A 17,500-nucleotide genomic window follows, 5' to 3' on the forward strand; every position below is an offset into this window, starting at 1 on the left:
TGTGTGCATGTGCAATTGATTGGGTTGTAATTACTCTGTTATCCAATTTTTCTTATTATCCTGGCTGTTGCAAACCGGATTATTTCAAAGTTCTGTAAAAATAAATGTGGCTGGGTGTTAAAGGCAACTCAATGTTTTGTCAAATATTAAGACTGAGATAGCACAGTGAAGCTATGGATAGCAAGGCATTGAAGGGGACCATGATACAACATAAGCTTATCAACAAAGTCTCAGATTTTCTTGAGTGTAGAATTCACCTTTATAGAAGACAGATCTAAAGAAGCTTTCTAGATACCTTTTATATATACTCAGGTAAAAAGATACGATTCAAGTGGCGGCATCTAGAAGCAATGATACTTTACATTATAGGCCAATAATTATACTATGCCCTATCTAAATAATAGAAAATAAATGCCCAGAAAATCATTTTTGTGTAATATCTCAACATAACAACAATGGCCACATATATAGCCACCAATAATTAGCATGCAGTTTATACAATAAAAAAAACTCAAATTTATAAAAGCACTATGCAATACCTTGATAAATTGAAGCAAACCTGAAATTGTATCAAATACCAATAAAATTACTTCGGCCTAAAAGGCAATAACAAACACCGTCTAGTTTTCTATGATAAAACTGGCTATCAGGAAGTCTAAACATATATAGAACTTCAAGGTAATCTGTACAGTGACCAGAGATCATTAGCAAAATATACAGTATGAGGGTCTACAGTTGTTGAGGATAGGTTATAACCCTCTGAAATAAAGTTTCACACATTTCCAGCTCCTCTGGAAGATACGTTTTGGAAATAATAAAAGTGAGTGGATAAAGTGGTATAAACGTCTTTCCCAGAACACAGGAAACCAAACATGGCCGTCCCCACCATTAAAATGATCTTTGCCAAGTCCTTTTAATATCACTGAAAGGGAACGAAAATTTGCTGAAATCTTGTTCCAAATAACAGGTATCCTTTATGTAGGAGCACCAAAGAGAAGATTTGTATTGTCCTAATATTAGCTAGATGTTTAGAATCATTATCTAATAAGGGAGGGATAATAGTTAAGAAAGTTGTATATATTAATGATAATGATGTTAAGGATATACATAGTGATGGAAAAAAATTATCTTTCATATATCCGTAACGTCTTCCCATTACAATTCTTTCGAATACTATCTAGAAGGTAATGCCCTAAACATGTTCTCTCAGAAATTGCAACGTAAGTATATCTTTACTGTTTTTCCTTGAAAGGTCAGATTAAAATGCTTTGGCGTAAATTTCAAAATCTAAAAACAATCCAACTAATGCGGTTTCACAGAGGATAAATGCCGGGATGTTAGAGAGTTAAGGTCGAAAGAAACGCGGTAATCGACAAAACATTTAGAGAAATGATGACCTAGACTGGTGGGTAAAACCAAACAACGTATCCGAGTCGTTATGCTAATAACTTGCTTTAGGTTTAAACAGTGTTATGCAGAAGCGGACCCATCTCATTTCCATTTATATGAGCGGTCCTATTTTCCAGAGAATAAAATGGGCAAAATTGGCGACTACCTAATTTATATGCAAAGAATCCTCGGGTTCTAGAATGCTTGTTATGGGTACTAATCACAAATGTCGCCTTAAATTCGTCACTGCAGAAAAGAAAGAAAGGAAGAAAGGAAGGAAGACAGATGACTTTTCCCGTGGTATCACTTTCCAGGATTCCATTTTCTTCCCTGTCTCGCTTTTTCCTCTTACAAGGGTACACCAAAATGCTACTCTGAAAGAAAAATATTCCTTTAATTTGTATGCCACTGCAGAGCTTAATATAAAGTGTGCTAATTACATTCTTCTCTCTCCAGAAGTATTTAAATATTTCAGGCATAATTACATAAATATTTTTTTCATCTAAAAGAAAATATTCTTTTTCAATACTACTATGATTCAATCTTAACAAAATGGCATTTTATTAAGATACGATTCTTTAACTTTTATAATACATGTTCGCATATGCAGAGAAGGATTTTTTGGGGGGCTTATCGATTTCGGTATGAATTTAAGCCGATTACTTGAGGAATAATGATTAAGCAATGAAAAAACCTGCGACTATTATTTTTCAAGAGAAAATATCTTTCACCCTTCAAGCAGTTTTCTAGAATAACATAATTACCCTTTACCAACCAACTGCAAGTGGGACAAAAACTATACCTGCAAAGGTTATAGATCTCGGTTACTATAGTTAGTGATTGCATTGGCTAAATTGTGTATCCTTTCATTGGATTTTATAGTTGATTTAAATATTTCAGTTGTGGTAATTTTCACTTTCATCATTTTAATGTGTGGGCGTTTAAATCTTAAAGGCAGATGTTTTTTATTCAAATCATCGTTGGCTATTATATATAATTACAAATCAAAAATTACTTTAATTAGTATTAAAAGAATGAAATACTAAATTTTCTACATCAATTCATGAAATGTATTCAGTTTGAGGGCATTTTTTGGGTAAATATAAAAGTACACCAAGTTTCAAACTAATGATATCATTCTTTTACGCCATCATGATACATAGAAGCCGAAATAAAGTTACTTTCTGAAAATGTATGGTGTAATACATAGTTGAAAAACACCATCAGTTTAAATAGAATTCCAGGCAGTCATTAAGAGTGGAAACAAACAGGCACTGTGCACATTCGTGACAGTATCATAATTCTAAAGCGGACACCTAATTGCAATCCTAAATGTAAACATCTAAATTTCATTGCGAATTCCCCAATCAAATAAGCCCACAATCTGGATAAAGAGGATTAATCGGTGCCGCTTAACAAGAAACATAAAAAAGTAGACAAATAAATAGACAATATGAAGGGTCTACGGGACACTAATGAACAATTCTCAAATTTACATTGTTCCATAATTATACATAAATCTTTCTATTAAATATATCTGATATACTCTCAAACTAACTGTTATGACAAGGAAAACTAAAACCATTCTTTTGCTAAACCCAAAAACAAGCAAAGAACTACGTATCATTCCTTTTTTTTTTTTTTTTTTTTTTGTAGCATGTAATAATTATTAGGAAATTATTGAACAAGGACATGAAGTAATAAACGTTTGCTATTAATGGACAGTCATTGCGATATAAAACGTCACAGTTGGAGAAATTTATATTCTCTATCTTTTTTCTCTTCTTAAGCTCTTATAACAAATGCAGCAATTACATGATTACGCAAGGCTGTAGTAAAATTATTTGCTTAATTTTTTTTTCTTTCAATATCAAAGAAAACAGACGTAAAATAAAGTAAGTACGTTGGGAACTGATGCATTGCGCGTTTTCATGTTCAGATTAGAATTTCTGACAATGACAAATTTTTCCCATTCTTAAATCTTGTTTTGTAAAAAGAATAAGATTTTTTCCATCCGTTTTTAATATAGGAAATTATCAGAAAGGATAATATGAAAATATTTTACTAGTATTTTTGATCCTTTAATTACCTAATGCATTATAAGAGAAAAAAATAAAACTTTTCAAAACAAATGAGAATTTAATTGGTTTTACCACACCCTAAGCCAAAACACTTATGTAATCATTTTCAAACGTTGGTGATAAGAAAATTAGGGAGCGATTGGGAAGAGTTAATCCTTCTATATGTTGCTCCCCTAGCGCCATCTGGTCGTTAGTTAAAACCCTTCTTATTAAAATAAAAACTTAATACATGAAAATGAACGAGTTCCTGTGAAGACTAAAATCCCTCTCCGGGGCTTCTTCTTCTTCTTCTTCTTCTCCGAAGAAGAAGAAGAAGAAGAAGAAGAAAGAACATTTGAAGGTTTTTACTGAATTTATCAATATCTATCTATTCAATGACAATTAGTACGTATTAGGTTTGGTGTGTCGTTATTGATTATAAAATTATGAAATACAGACCATGCTATTTGCAACAACACTGAACATAAACTTGCATCTAAAGTGAGAGACCAGATACTGGACTAAGCTCTTTATTGCAATCATTTTAATGGATATGAGCAATAGTAGATTTATTGATGAACTCCGCACATCAATCTGCACCAATGTTGATATTATTCTATGCAAAATCATAATTCCTTTCTGCTTTTATAGTGAGTATTAATGAACATCACGTCTGAAAACATCATGGTCCTTTGTTTTGACATCATTTTCTTCTTCATGATTAAATTCCTTTTCTATTGCAATTTAGAATACTTCATTGGGAATCATTTACCTTCTTAAGGACATCCAAGTTTTTCTAACCTACCCAGAATTCAAAGATTTTCCATTTTCAGTTAAAGCATACACCTACTTATATATATATATATATATATATATATATATATATATATATATATATATATATATACATATATGTGTGTGTGTGTGTGTATGAATAACATAATGGGTACATAAAGCTGGCAAAACAAGCAGAGGAGGGAAGTAAAGACAAATATATTGACCAACTAAGAAAATTTGAGGGCATAAACTGGCATACAAAGAACAGAAACAGAACGTGAGTGGAAGGACATGACTGGGGCCTTTGACCTGCAGTGGACTGGTTACGGCTGATGAGGATGATAATTATGTGTATGTATGTATGTATGTGTATATATATACATATATATATATGTATATATGTATATATATGTATATATATATATGTATATGTATATATATATATATATATATATATATATATATATATGTGTGTGTGTGTGTGTGTGTATGAACTCCAATATTGTGCGACAAAAAGCCCATTAATATTGAAATTATACCTCAGGGATAGCTTCTCATAACCTGCTCATAATTCGAGGCTATTCCATTTGTGGTAAAACGTTATATATATATATATATATATATATATATATATATATATATATATATATATATATATAGGTATGTATATATATATATAGATATATATATATATATATATATATATATATTGTGAAACCAACAAACACAGGAAGAAGCAGAGAATAATCAACACATTGATAGAGTCAGGGGTGCAGAAGTTAGAGCGCGTCTGTTTAATGCAGAACAATGGCGTCTTGGTGCCTTCATCTATGACCCAAGACATGGTAAGAAACAGAAGAGATAGTACAAACTGGCTGGATGTCACAAAAATGTAATCATTGTGATGCTTTGAAATGTAAGAATGAACCTCCTGGATTGTGTTGCATAGGAGGGAATATTCGGCTGACTTTGCTACAAATATGCTCTTCATCTTAACATAGGAAATTTTTCATCTTCACAGTTGCACAGTTTCCACAAATGAAATATTACGCGATTAGAGTATCTAGGCGTTAAATATAAACACATGTGTTTCAGTGTCATCACAGATAACTTACATAAATCGACCAATAGCATATACTGAAATTCCTTTTAATCTTACACCTATGCAATGCCGGGTGTATCTGCTAGCATATTTATAATAGGCAAACGATGATAATTAGTCCGGGCAACATTCTACAAGTTCATTGGTTAACTTTACGAATTTATCTAATTTTAAGGCTAAAAAGGGTGTAGAAATAATATAGAAATTACAAAAAATAATATTAGATAAAAACTTTTGTTCGAAATATACTCTAGACCAAAGAATTCTTAAAATAAAATATGAAATATTAAACAAGGAAAAATATTTAAAAACTCCGTAAACATAAATTCTGCAGTATAAACTCTTAAAACCAATATATAGAAAAGATCATTCAGAATGTAGATATATAAAGCAAGGTAGCTAAGGACACCAACATATCTCGAAAAAAAAAAAAAAAAAAAAAAAAAAAAAAAAAAAAAAAAAAAAAAAAAAAAAAAAAACACTGCCTTAGGAAAATGAGGGAATACAAATGTTAATTGGTTGTCCATGTTTTCTGTTCGGTTTTTAATAAAAATAAATAAGAAAAGATTTTTTGTGACGCTTGTACAATAATTCCAAAATATCTATATGTTATAGAAGTAATAGAAAATGGCTAAGCTAACATATCACGACAATTAATACGTCTCATAATTCCATTTTCTCAATTCAGATTCAAAGAACAAGCGATCACAAACTTTACAAAAGTTACCAAAAATAAATGTCAAAAGAAATAAGAAAAGAAGATCTTTGTGAAGCTTGTACAATAATTCCAAAATATCTATGTGTTATAGAAGTTAATAAAAAATGTCTAAGCTAAAATACCACGATAATTAATATGTCTCATAATTCCATTTTCTCAATTCAGATTCAATGAACAAGCGATCACAAACTGTGCAAAAGCTACCAAAAATAAATGTCTAAAATTGCTCCATTAAACAACTAACTAATGTTTTTCGACATAAATCTCAGTTAGCAATAGTAAATCCCAGCCTCTGTATTTCCTTTCGCGCTCTCCAACCAGCGACCAGACCCAGATCAGCAGAACTATTGTAACTAATCGCTCGCTGTCTGTCACCAATTGGTGACCCGACCAGCCACCAACCAAATGCCACTAGAATATCTGCCGACAAGCATCAACGCTCCTTCATGTCTGTCATGTCAGTTCGCCAAATACATATGCTCCTATTCAAATGACACGCCCAGAGAAAGGATTGGTGTCACAGAATTTAAAACACCGCATTTCTTCGACGCATAATTATATACAAATGACCATACTGTCATGTAACACGTTTTCTATTTCATATATGCTTTAATTTTATCATAATTTATATATAACGAAAATATGGTAAATCATAAAGCACACTTCATTAAATAAAAACGCTGACAACTTGTTTCCAATCATTTATATTTTCTACTATCGAAGGATTACAGATATTAGCAATATCATTGTCTTCATTAAAAATCTACATAATATATCAAAAATTCACCAGAAAATGTTACTTGTAATCAATGTACGGTCTCAGTTTAATTCTCGACAATGATAGGAAAAACAAAATATCAAACGACCCATGAAAAATGATAAAACTCAAGTAAAAGCCAAATACCTTTAAATACACAGTTTTACCGCTACTTAATAGAACTGCAAAGGACATAAAACAACCTGGCAAGATAAAAGAGTATTCATTAAAAACGAATATCTGCAAAACCATTAAATGCATCTCAAAATTAATGTTTGCTTGAATAGGCTGCCTTTAATCAACTCGGCTATTATGACTGCTCTTGCACACTACACTTCCTCTCATTACAGTCTCGCTGAACCAGTGATCATTTATATCAATTAAAGTTAATTCGGAGATCTTGCACTCGCAATAACAATAATTGCAGCAATAATAATGATATCGATAATAATAATAATAATTATTATTATTATTATTATTATCATCCTCCTTATCATTATTACTATTATTGTTGTTGTTGTTGTTGCTGTTGTTGTTGCTGTACCATAAAACAACAACAACATTAATAATAGTAACAATAATCTTTAGCCAATAGATATATCGTTATTAATCATATTTTGTCATCATAGTTTCTGTTTCATCATTCAAAAGGGTGAGGTATTGTGCTGAAATTAATCACAGATTGATTGCAACAAACTATAGTTGAATATGTTCCAAGCAATCCAATTTACTTATAAGGAGAACTTGAAGTATTGGTAAGCAAATTAACTAATATTCGCAATTTCAAAATTCAAGAGAAAGATGAAAATCATGTGAGAAATATATTTCCCTGGGTTTTAAATAGATACAATAGCACATTTATTTTCTTAGAAATCTTTATTCTATTCAACATTGCTCATGTTGGAATTTAAATATTCAATTTAGGCTAATTCTCATCATTCTGCAATCAATATACTGTAAATAGAATGCATTAACGTAACATAATCTTCTCATAGAGATACTGTTATTCTAATGCTAATACATTTAACATTTAGAGTCTTGATATAAAAACAATTTCTACGTATGAGAAAAGAACTGCTATACTGATTCATCACGAATAATTCTACCCCATTTTTTTGCCTTTACGGCTGACAGTCTCCTTTCCAGCCGCGGATTCTTTGATGTTGTCCGGCCTCTTGCAGCGACCAATCTGGAGTAATTTTCTATGAATATTAGATTATTCAGAATTCAAAATTCCAACCAAGATGGCGGTTCGGAATGAATACTGACAGGTCCAATAAAAGCATCACAGGGGAAAGCATGACTCCGCTCTTACATGGCAAATGATTAAAGAACGCGAGGGCTTCAAAGTGGGGAAAATGGGGGAGAGGAAAGAGGGGAAGAGTGTGAGGGAAGGGTTGCAGATGCAACATGGCTTCGCAAACCTATTGACGCCTATCAACGTCATTCACTAGGCTAAATTAATATGAAACAAATAAATTTTGCCAAAATAAATTTAAGAGTTCAGTTTATCAATGGTATAATTTAAGCAGGTTCACTGTATTTTTTCGTTCAAAGGTATTTAAGATTAGCAAATCTATTTAATTTTAGAATCATCAGATTACAGGCAATAAAAATATTTATGTTGCCATTTGTGCAGGCACCTGTTGGCTACCATTTTGTTTTTTAAAATAGCTGCCATAAAGAGAGTAATCTGCACTTTCTCAACATCTAGTATACATTAGTAAATAATTAAATAGGATAATTATGTTTTGAACGACTAGAATATTAATAATGACATGATCAAAATCATATTCCTTTTACTAGGTACACTTAAGGAATTTTCTTTCAGATTGTACTGTATTATTTCGAATTTTGAATGTTAAGATGACGTCATGCCATGACAAGTATTATACTTAAAATTGCCTCCAAAACGCATACGATTGCAGATAAGATTGATTTTTGAAGTAAGTCTAAGCTTCAAGGTGCTATAGTGTCCTTCACATTAAAAAGTGTCGATTCTTTATTCAAATCATAATTTATATCTTCAGCAATGGGTATATCATGCTGATGTCATTAACACAATCTTCATTCTACAGGCCGATGGTTTTATTAATTTTTCCAAATATCTGAAACGCTACAGTCATTGTTACGTAATTTATTCTCATGCAATAATTTTATTAGGAGCATATTCGTTTACCTTTGCAACTGAATGTATGTACTTTCAGAGCATGCTGCCGATAACATTAAAGTAACTATTGACTGAGATTTATGAGATTTTTACATCATATGCGAAGAGACTATCAATAACAAAGCATCTATTAAGAATCCCAGGGAGAATACTACCAGAAACTACCAGATGCTGGCTTACTTTATGAAATCTTTTTTAATTCAAAGATGGCTCCAAGGATATATAGTAAAGACGTGCTGGTTGACAAGAACATAACATGGTATCGAAGCTGATATTCTTTTTCAATAAACCTAACAAAATTTTCGCTTATATATTTCAATGTCTTCAGGATGGCAAACTGTAAAATACCTTACTAAATAGGTCAAGGTAAGATATGGAAGCAGGTACACCAAGATTATCAGCAACGTCATTCACAAAATCTGCTTCTGTTTAAAACCATTGTCAAAAGGCCAGAGTTCTTCTATCTATCCGATAATTGTGAGGTTTTCTGCACAGTTAAAACCAGAAACTATGCGTAGGCAATAATGTCAGCTGCACAAATCTCTCAAGATCCAATGTAGAAGACAAGGTTAAGCAATGCAACATCATCACCTGATGTCCATGCAAGTAGTGCTGGGCACAAAATGCTTCAGTGTGATAAAGGTTAATAACAGCTCACCAACCCTTGTTGATGCCATGATATATACAGTTAGACAATATCATCGAAATTAAAACTGAGATAAAATATATCTACCCATGAACATTATTGAGAAAACAATAATAACGAGGAAGCACAAAAGCACGTCTCCATTCTTAAATGTTAACTGTTGAAAGATAGGATTCTTCCAAATATACCAAATTTGAAGTTTATGAGACAGGAAAAGAGACAAAAGGCACCTGTTCTTTACTGCCCCGCAGCCTGTGAGGTTGATATGAGCTTTGAAAGGACACAACAAAGTTGGTATACAAAACGGCTAATTTGCAAACGTATTAAGAATTTCACTGATGGAAATAAAAAGTCAGACATACTCAACATATTAAGGACGGCAGAAATTTTTCCACCAGAGATGCAAAAGCGCTCTTATACTCATTATTATGCACCTTGACGTTTCGCAGAATATCTTAAGGAACAAAGCTAAAGATGTACGTTACAATTGGATCCATTTATAACCTCAGCCGAGAGGGAACAGTATTCTTAAGCAAGGAAACCGTGAACACTTAATGCCAGTTAGTCACTTCTAATCTAATTTGTTATCAGGGAAAAAACATCCCTGAGATGGCTAACACAAAGATGATCTACCAAGCAGCTGTATCACTATGCTGTCAAGAAGCTTGGGTGGTCTTTTTTCACCACAGATATTGATGTCTTAGTTCTGGCCTTTGCACACTGACAAGTTCTGTAAAAACACTGAAATTTATATATTAGAAACTCTTGAGATGAGGCGAATCTAAAGAATGCTTGGACTGAACAGAGCTATGGCGTTGCGGATATTCTTTACAGTCACTGATGCAGACAACTATAGACGATGCTCTGAAATTGGGAAAACAAAGTGGTCTATGTCATCTAAGCACTGCTGACGCTGACAGAGAATGTGACCTAACACAGGAGATGAGGCATGCATTGGATAAGTTTATACTCGTATGCTTGGTGTACTACCCAAATGGAATCGACATTACAAATACTCCAGGCCTAAAGTAGTTACTTGTTTTGTAACCATTTAACAAAGCATATAGTTGCCCTCTACTGTTGGTGCCATTGAGGAACATATTACGTGTGCGTGTGCAAAGAATGGTTAAGTGCCAACATCTGCAAGATCCGCTGAAACATGTTACCATGATGAAATACTATCTACGGCCACAAAGGTATCTCCTGCACCACAGGCCAGTCTAGAGTCAATCAGAAGACAATGTAAAACCCACAGTGCAACTAAAAGGTGTTCATGAAGTAGACACACCTTGACTTGCGCTACATTTATTTATGTGGAAGTGAGTTTGAAATAGATACGGACTGCACTGCCAAACATAAGAATGAAGACTGTGTGATTCCTGAACAAGGTAGCCTTTAAATAAATTCACAGCTCTACCGCAAGCCTCCATTCATTTTGTTTTCAAAGGAAAACCAGTATATTTTATATGTTATAAAAGTTATATCACAATTATAACACTGGTTTTCACTTATCTTAGTTTGTTGCTTTCCATGTGAACACATCCTCAAATTATTGACTAAGCCATTTAATATTGTTTATACGGCCTCCTTACAATAGAATTCTCCCCGTTTGTTGTAACTATTTTTTATGTTATGATTTCCATTCTATTTTATTAATTTTCTTAATAGCCTTCATACATTCTACTCCTTCGGCAAAGTCAATCATTTCACAAAAAAATGTTATAAATAAAGACAAAAAAAGGGCAAAACAATAAAAATTCAATATGAAAGATGACATGAAAGACAGGGACAATCTGTTGTTGGCAATAACGTAAAATGAAATTCCATAACAAGAAAATATAAGCTCAAAAGTAGATTTTACAGAAGAGTCTTCTTTGACATATCCTATTACTATTACCGGAGCTTTGTTCGATTATAAGTCAAACAAATAAAGAAGATATTTTCCTTTTGTATTTCCACTGATACATATAAATTCATGCCTTAGTTATAAAATCTATTAGCAGAAAAAGATTGAATTAATTTGAAACCTCACCGTCCAAGACAGTAAAGCATACATAATTGCTTTATTTGTGGCAAATAAATAAAAAAGAACATTCGTAAGGACAGAAAAATACACTGCCGAGCTTTTGCTAAAAGACTATCTTAATTATGTGCAACAGAAAATGAACAGAACCTGATAAATAAAATCCTATCATTATAAACATTAAGACTCAAAAGACTTTTTGTGAATTATACTGCTAGATACTACCGCTAGAGAGTTATGAGGTCCCTTGACTTCCTTCTGGTTACTGTTTTCTTTCCCTTTGCCTACACATACACCGAATAGTCTGGTCTATTCTTTACAGATTCTCCTCTGTCCCCATACATCTGACAACACTGAGATTACCTAACAATTCTTCTTCACACAAGGGGTTAACTACTGCACTGTAATTTTTCAGTGGCTACTTTCCTCTTGGTAATGGTAGCTATGGTCAGCAGCTCTTCTAGGAGAAAGACACTCCAAAATCAAATCATTGTTCTCTAGTCTTGGGTAGTGCCATAGCCTCTGTATCGTAATCTTCCACTGTCTTGAGTTAGAGTTTTCTTGCTTGAGGGTACACTCGGACACGCTGTTCTATCTTATTTCTCTTCCTCATGTTTTGTCAAGTTTTTATAGTTTGCATAATAAATTCTATTCTAATGTTACTGTTCTAAAAAATATTCTACTTTTCTTTATTTCCTTTCCTCACTGGACTATTTTCCCTGTTGGGTCCCCTGGGCTTATAGCATCCTGCTTTTCCAACTAGGGTTGTAGCTTAGCAAGTAATAATAATAATAATAATAATAATAATAATAATAATAATAATATTAATAATAATAATAATATTAATAATAATAATAATAATAATAATAATAATAATAATAACAATAGTAATAATAATAATAATAATAATAATAATAATACCGTACATGAACTTGTGTGAGCTCTCTCTCTCTCTCTCTCTCTCTCTCTCTCTCTCTCTCTCTCTCTCTCTCTCTCTCTCTCTCTCTCTCTCTCTCTCAAAGGCAGGTGTTAAATATTTAAAAACTGGGCAAAGAATAGAAAATGAAACAAGTTGGCAACATCAGAGTGCTCCTGATTCTACGAAGTTGGTCATCAAACATTTGAAGTTAGAATTGCTTTTGTGCTTAGAATTGCTTTTGCATTCTATGGAATGCAAAAGCAATTCTAAGCACGATTATTTTCAATTATCAGCAAAGCATGAGTATCAATTATTGCCCCTATGCAATTTAGTACAATTCTATATCTTTATCAAAATTATATATACTATAACATTAAAAAAAAAATATTTCTTGAAATTTCTTAATACACAAATCAACTTTAGTTATCAAATTGAACTTCCTAATCCCTCTCATTCCTCTTCTAGAAGTTTTGATTAAATTCTTATAATTTTTCACAATGCATAATACAAAAGAAATTACTAGGAATAAAGCGAATTAGATGTAACTTTTCATTTACAAGTCTATTTGTCTGTATTTGATTTAATAACTACTGCCCTGGGCTACGCCCCCCCCCCACCCCCAATAAAGATGAAATGTTGAGATTAAACTTCAGGCACACAGCATTTCTAGTTTATTTACGATAGGAGGAAGTCATTCTCATTTCAGATTTTAAAAGATTTAAAATGAAATGAGCCTTAAAACTTAAATATTTACCTAGCTAGAAACATTTTCCTTTCCTATTTTCTATTTTAAATAGTAATCGCCTTTATTTCATCACAGCCAATCTCTTTGGAAAGCGATTTGGATATAATTTTTTATTTTTATACTTATATTTTTTTATAACAGTCGTTTATAACTTATTGGTAAACTATCAAAGATTGCAAATCAAATGGACTCATTCTTAATTTTCCGGGGGATCTAATAAAACATTAGGAAACTTTATAAAAAATGGAACCAACTGCAATAGTAGGGTTTTTATGAATTTTATAATACATAATACACGCATTCACAATCAGACTTAAGAGGCCGTGATTGATTTTTATCTTTCCCCCTCTTAGTCATCTTACAAACCAAGAATCAAATAGCAATAATTAATTCTATAGTTCCGCAATCTGAAGTTCCTTACAAATCATATACAATATAATGACTTGAGTTAAAAAAAAAAAAAAAAACGTAAAATTCAAACATTAAAACGGAAGGTGTTCTTTTTTTTTTTTTGACATTGTACTTTGTTTTAGCTCACTGTTGTATGTTACTGTAGGTAGTTTTGGTACCCAAAATAAGTGATTATAACAACATTTAGGACAGTAAAACCTGTCCATCAAAACTTCATGTTTGAAGATAAATCATACTTGAAAGATATAAATTTTTACTTTCTCTTATATTTCTTTAAATGGAATGAGAAATAACTTAAGCAATTTATATTGAAGAAAAATTTCAATAAATCGTAAAGCAATACATTAAAGTAAATGCTCAAATATTAAACCTCTCTGTGAGAACTTACGTAATCGCATTATGACCGCAAAAGCATCGAGCAAGGATATTTCGGAAAGATTTTGTATTTATGCTTCAAAAGGTAATCACCAACTTAAAGCCATTAACTTTTTTCTTCTGACCTTGACTCGGTAGAATTATGTTTGTGCGTCATCAATGCTGTTTGATCTCTAGTAGACTGGCAAGAAAATACGAAGGTCACCAGCCACCCGCTGAAATACTACCGCTAGAGAGTTATGGAGTACTTTGATTGGCCAAAGAGTACTACAATGGATACTTCTCTCTCGTTACGGTTCATTTTCCCTTTGCCTACACATACACCGAATAGTCTGGCCTATTCTTTACATATTCTCTGTCCTCATACACCTGACAACAATTCTTCTTCTCTCAAGGGGTTAACTACTGCACTGTAATTGTGCAGTGGCCACTTTCCTCTTGTTAAGGGTAGAAGAGACTCTTTAGCTATGGTAAGCAGCTCTTCTAGGAGACGAAAACTCCAAAATCAAACCAGTGTTCTCTAGTATTGGGTAGTGACATAGCCTCTGTACCATGGTCTTCCACTGTCTTGGGTTAGAGTTCTCTTGCTTGAGGGTACACTCGGGCACACTATGCTATCTTATTTCTCTTCCTATTGTTTTGTTAAAGTTTTTACAGTTTATATGGGAAATGTTTATTTCAATGTTGTTACTGTTCTTGAAATATTTTATTTTTTCCTTGTTTCCTTTCCTCATTAGGCTATTTTTCTCGTTGGAGCCCCTTGGCTTATAGCATCCTGTTATTTCAACTGGAGTTGTAGCCTAGCAAGTAAAAATAAAAATAAAATCAAACAGAGACTATCAATATTAGTTACAAACAGAAAGAAGAAGTGTATTTACAAAGAACTCGCTAGTTTATTTACATAGGAAACCAATTACCCTCACAGTACAATTCCTTAACAAGTAAACAAATAGCAAATAGGGATAAAAATATTGATATATATCACCCCCCCCCCCCTAAGTTTCAGACGTCAGGGGTGATAAAATCTCTGGGGGGGGAAGATCCTTCATGTTCGTGTTTTTTTTTTCGTTCCTATGCCGCAAACTGCAACGAGGAGCTGTTGCAGGCAAATTGATTTGCTAATAACCTCACCAGCTGAAGTAGCATGCGATCTCTCCACATCCTTTCGTTAAGAGTATTAGTTGGATCAAAACTTGATCCACATCTCGGTATTAAAGGTCGATGCGGTCTCGGGAACTTCCTGTTTCTCCACAAGATAAAGCCATAGCCCAATTTTATGAGATAATCTTTCCTGGATCTAATACCAACATCAGCACCAGGGAGATTCCAGGGTCCTGTGGTGCGATCTTCAATATAAGCATAATTATCTATTTTAAATTGAAAAAGAGATCTGGTCATACTATCATATTGTTGCTTTTCCTGTCTTTGCAAATAACCTGCCTTGACATTACCTTCCTCTTGTTTCTTTTGCTACTCACGAGCATGTTAGCAACGCTGTGTTGTAATAAAAGACTTGGGGAAATAGCCAAATAAAACTTGAGCTGATGGTCTGTCATAAGCACTCTGTGTATTTCTAAACTTCAAATTAATCCTCACCCAAGTTCCCATTCCTATCAGTAGTCATAATTAGCTTCTGGACAACTTTTACTGATGACTCCGTATCTTGAATGATATTCGTCAAATGACTTTTGACTAATACCATTTTCACAGTAAATCGAACCCTACTCACTACACCATGATTGATCGCTCGCAAAATGGCAGGGAAACCCGAAGAAGGTATATGACTTTCAATAAGCGGTTGCTGTACAGCTGACGGCAAATCAGACTGATAATAATAATTACATTGTGAGACAGAAGAGAATTATTTACAGAGACCTCTCACTGTTTATTAACACAGAGGTCAATTACCCTCATAATACAATCCATTAACAACTCATTACTCAAAAGTAAACAAGTAATAAATATGGAAATATTATCACAAAAATACGATATCTGAAAGTATTTAAACAATTATTTGAGCAGACACTGCCCTTTGCAGACGAAGGATTGCATAAAAATGCGTTTAAAGCACCGAAACTAAGTGATTTCGCTCTTGGGCACATTAATAACACAATGATGGTTTTCTTGAAAGAATAAAATAGATGTGAGAGTATGCTGTCCACCTTAATGATAATACAAATACATATAAGTGATTTCTTGCAATATGTAGTCTAACAAGAGTAAAAAAAAATTCTGACAATTTACCTAATTCTCTCCTCATCCGTCATTATACAAACTCATTCGGTTGTATCATACCTACGAGATACTATTTTCAATTTTCTATTTGCCTATAAACATTAATAGTCCAAAAGCATGTCGGAGAGATATATTCCACTTAATATCTCAATATTTTAAACCATTAAAAGATTTGATTTTTACAATGTAGGTGATATTGATGATCATTATTGGTGTGATACTGAGGTCTGATATCAATCAACTGCATGAATTGGATAAGATTATGAGAATTGCATGTACCAAAACCTAAATCGTCTATATACAAGTATAAAATAGCAAAGACGAAAACATCGAATGAAACTTTGGGTATGTCAAAAACGGAGTGAGATATGGATTGAATACTTCTTTCATCTCAGCGCAAAGAAAAAAAAATCTTCGTATGATAGCTGTCATAGCTATGACATTTGCAAACCAATATTCATTGACTTACTAAAACTTTTCGAAAGCTTCAAACTGTCATGCACGGCAGTGCCTCCCTTGCACAGTTGTTTCCTCGAACAGAATCTTTATAATTTATTCACACGTATGTGTATACATACACATACGTGTACCCATACATATATACATGCCATACACATACGCACACATCCTTTTTCTCTATACGTTTTAGTTTTAGTTTTAGTCTCATTCTAAGTCCCTTCATAGTTTATATAAGAAAGATCTATTCTGATGTTGTTACTGTTCTTAAAATAATTTATTTCAATGGTTCATTACTTCTCATATACTTTAAATATTTCCTTATTTCCTTTCCTCGCTGGACTATTTTTCCCTGTTGGAGCTCTTGGGCTTATAGCACTCTGCTTTTCGACCTAAGGTTGTAGCTTACCTAGTAATAATAATAATAATAATAATAATAATAATAATAATAATAATAATAATAATATTGGGATGATGTTGAAAACTGTTATATTTCATCGCCAATTGTAAATAAAACAAACCTCTTGAACAGCTTAGGGTAAATAAGGAACGACAAGTATTAATAGGGTGTACCTATATCACTCTTCCTTTACTCAAGAGATTAACTTCTATAATTTCGTCATTTTGCTAGTAAAGTGAACAGACACAAACCTCTCTCTCTCTCTCTCTCTCTCTCTCTCTCTCTCTCTCTCTCTCTCTCTCTCTCTCTCTCTCTCT

Source organism: Palaemon carinicauda, chromosome 22 (assembly GCF_036898095.1).
Source record: "Palaemon carinicauda isolate YSFRI2023 chromosome 22, ASM3689809v2, whole genome shotgun sequence".
NCBI classification, from domain to species: Eukaryota; Metazoa; Arthropoda; class Malacostraca; order Decapoda; family Palaemonidae; genus Palaemon; species Palaemon carinicauda.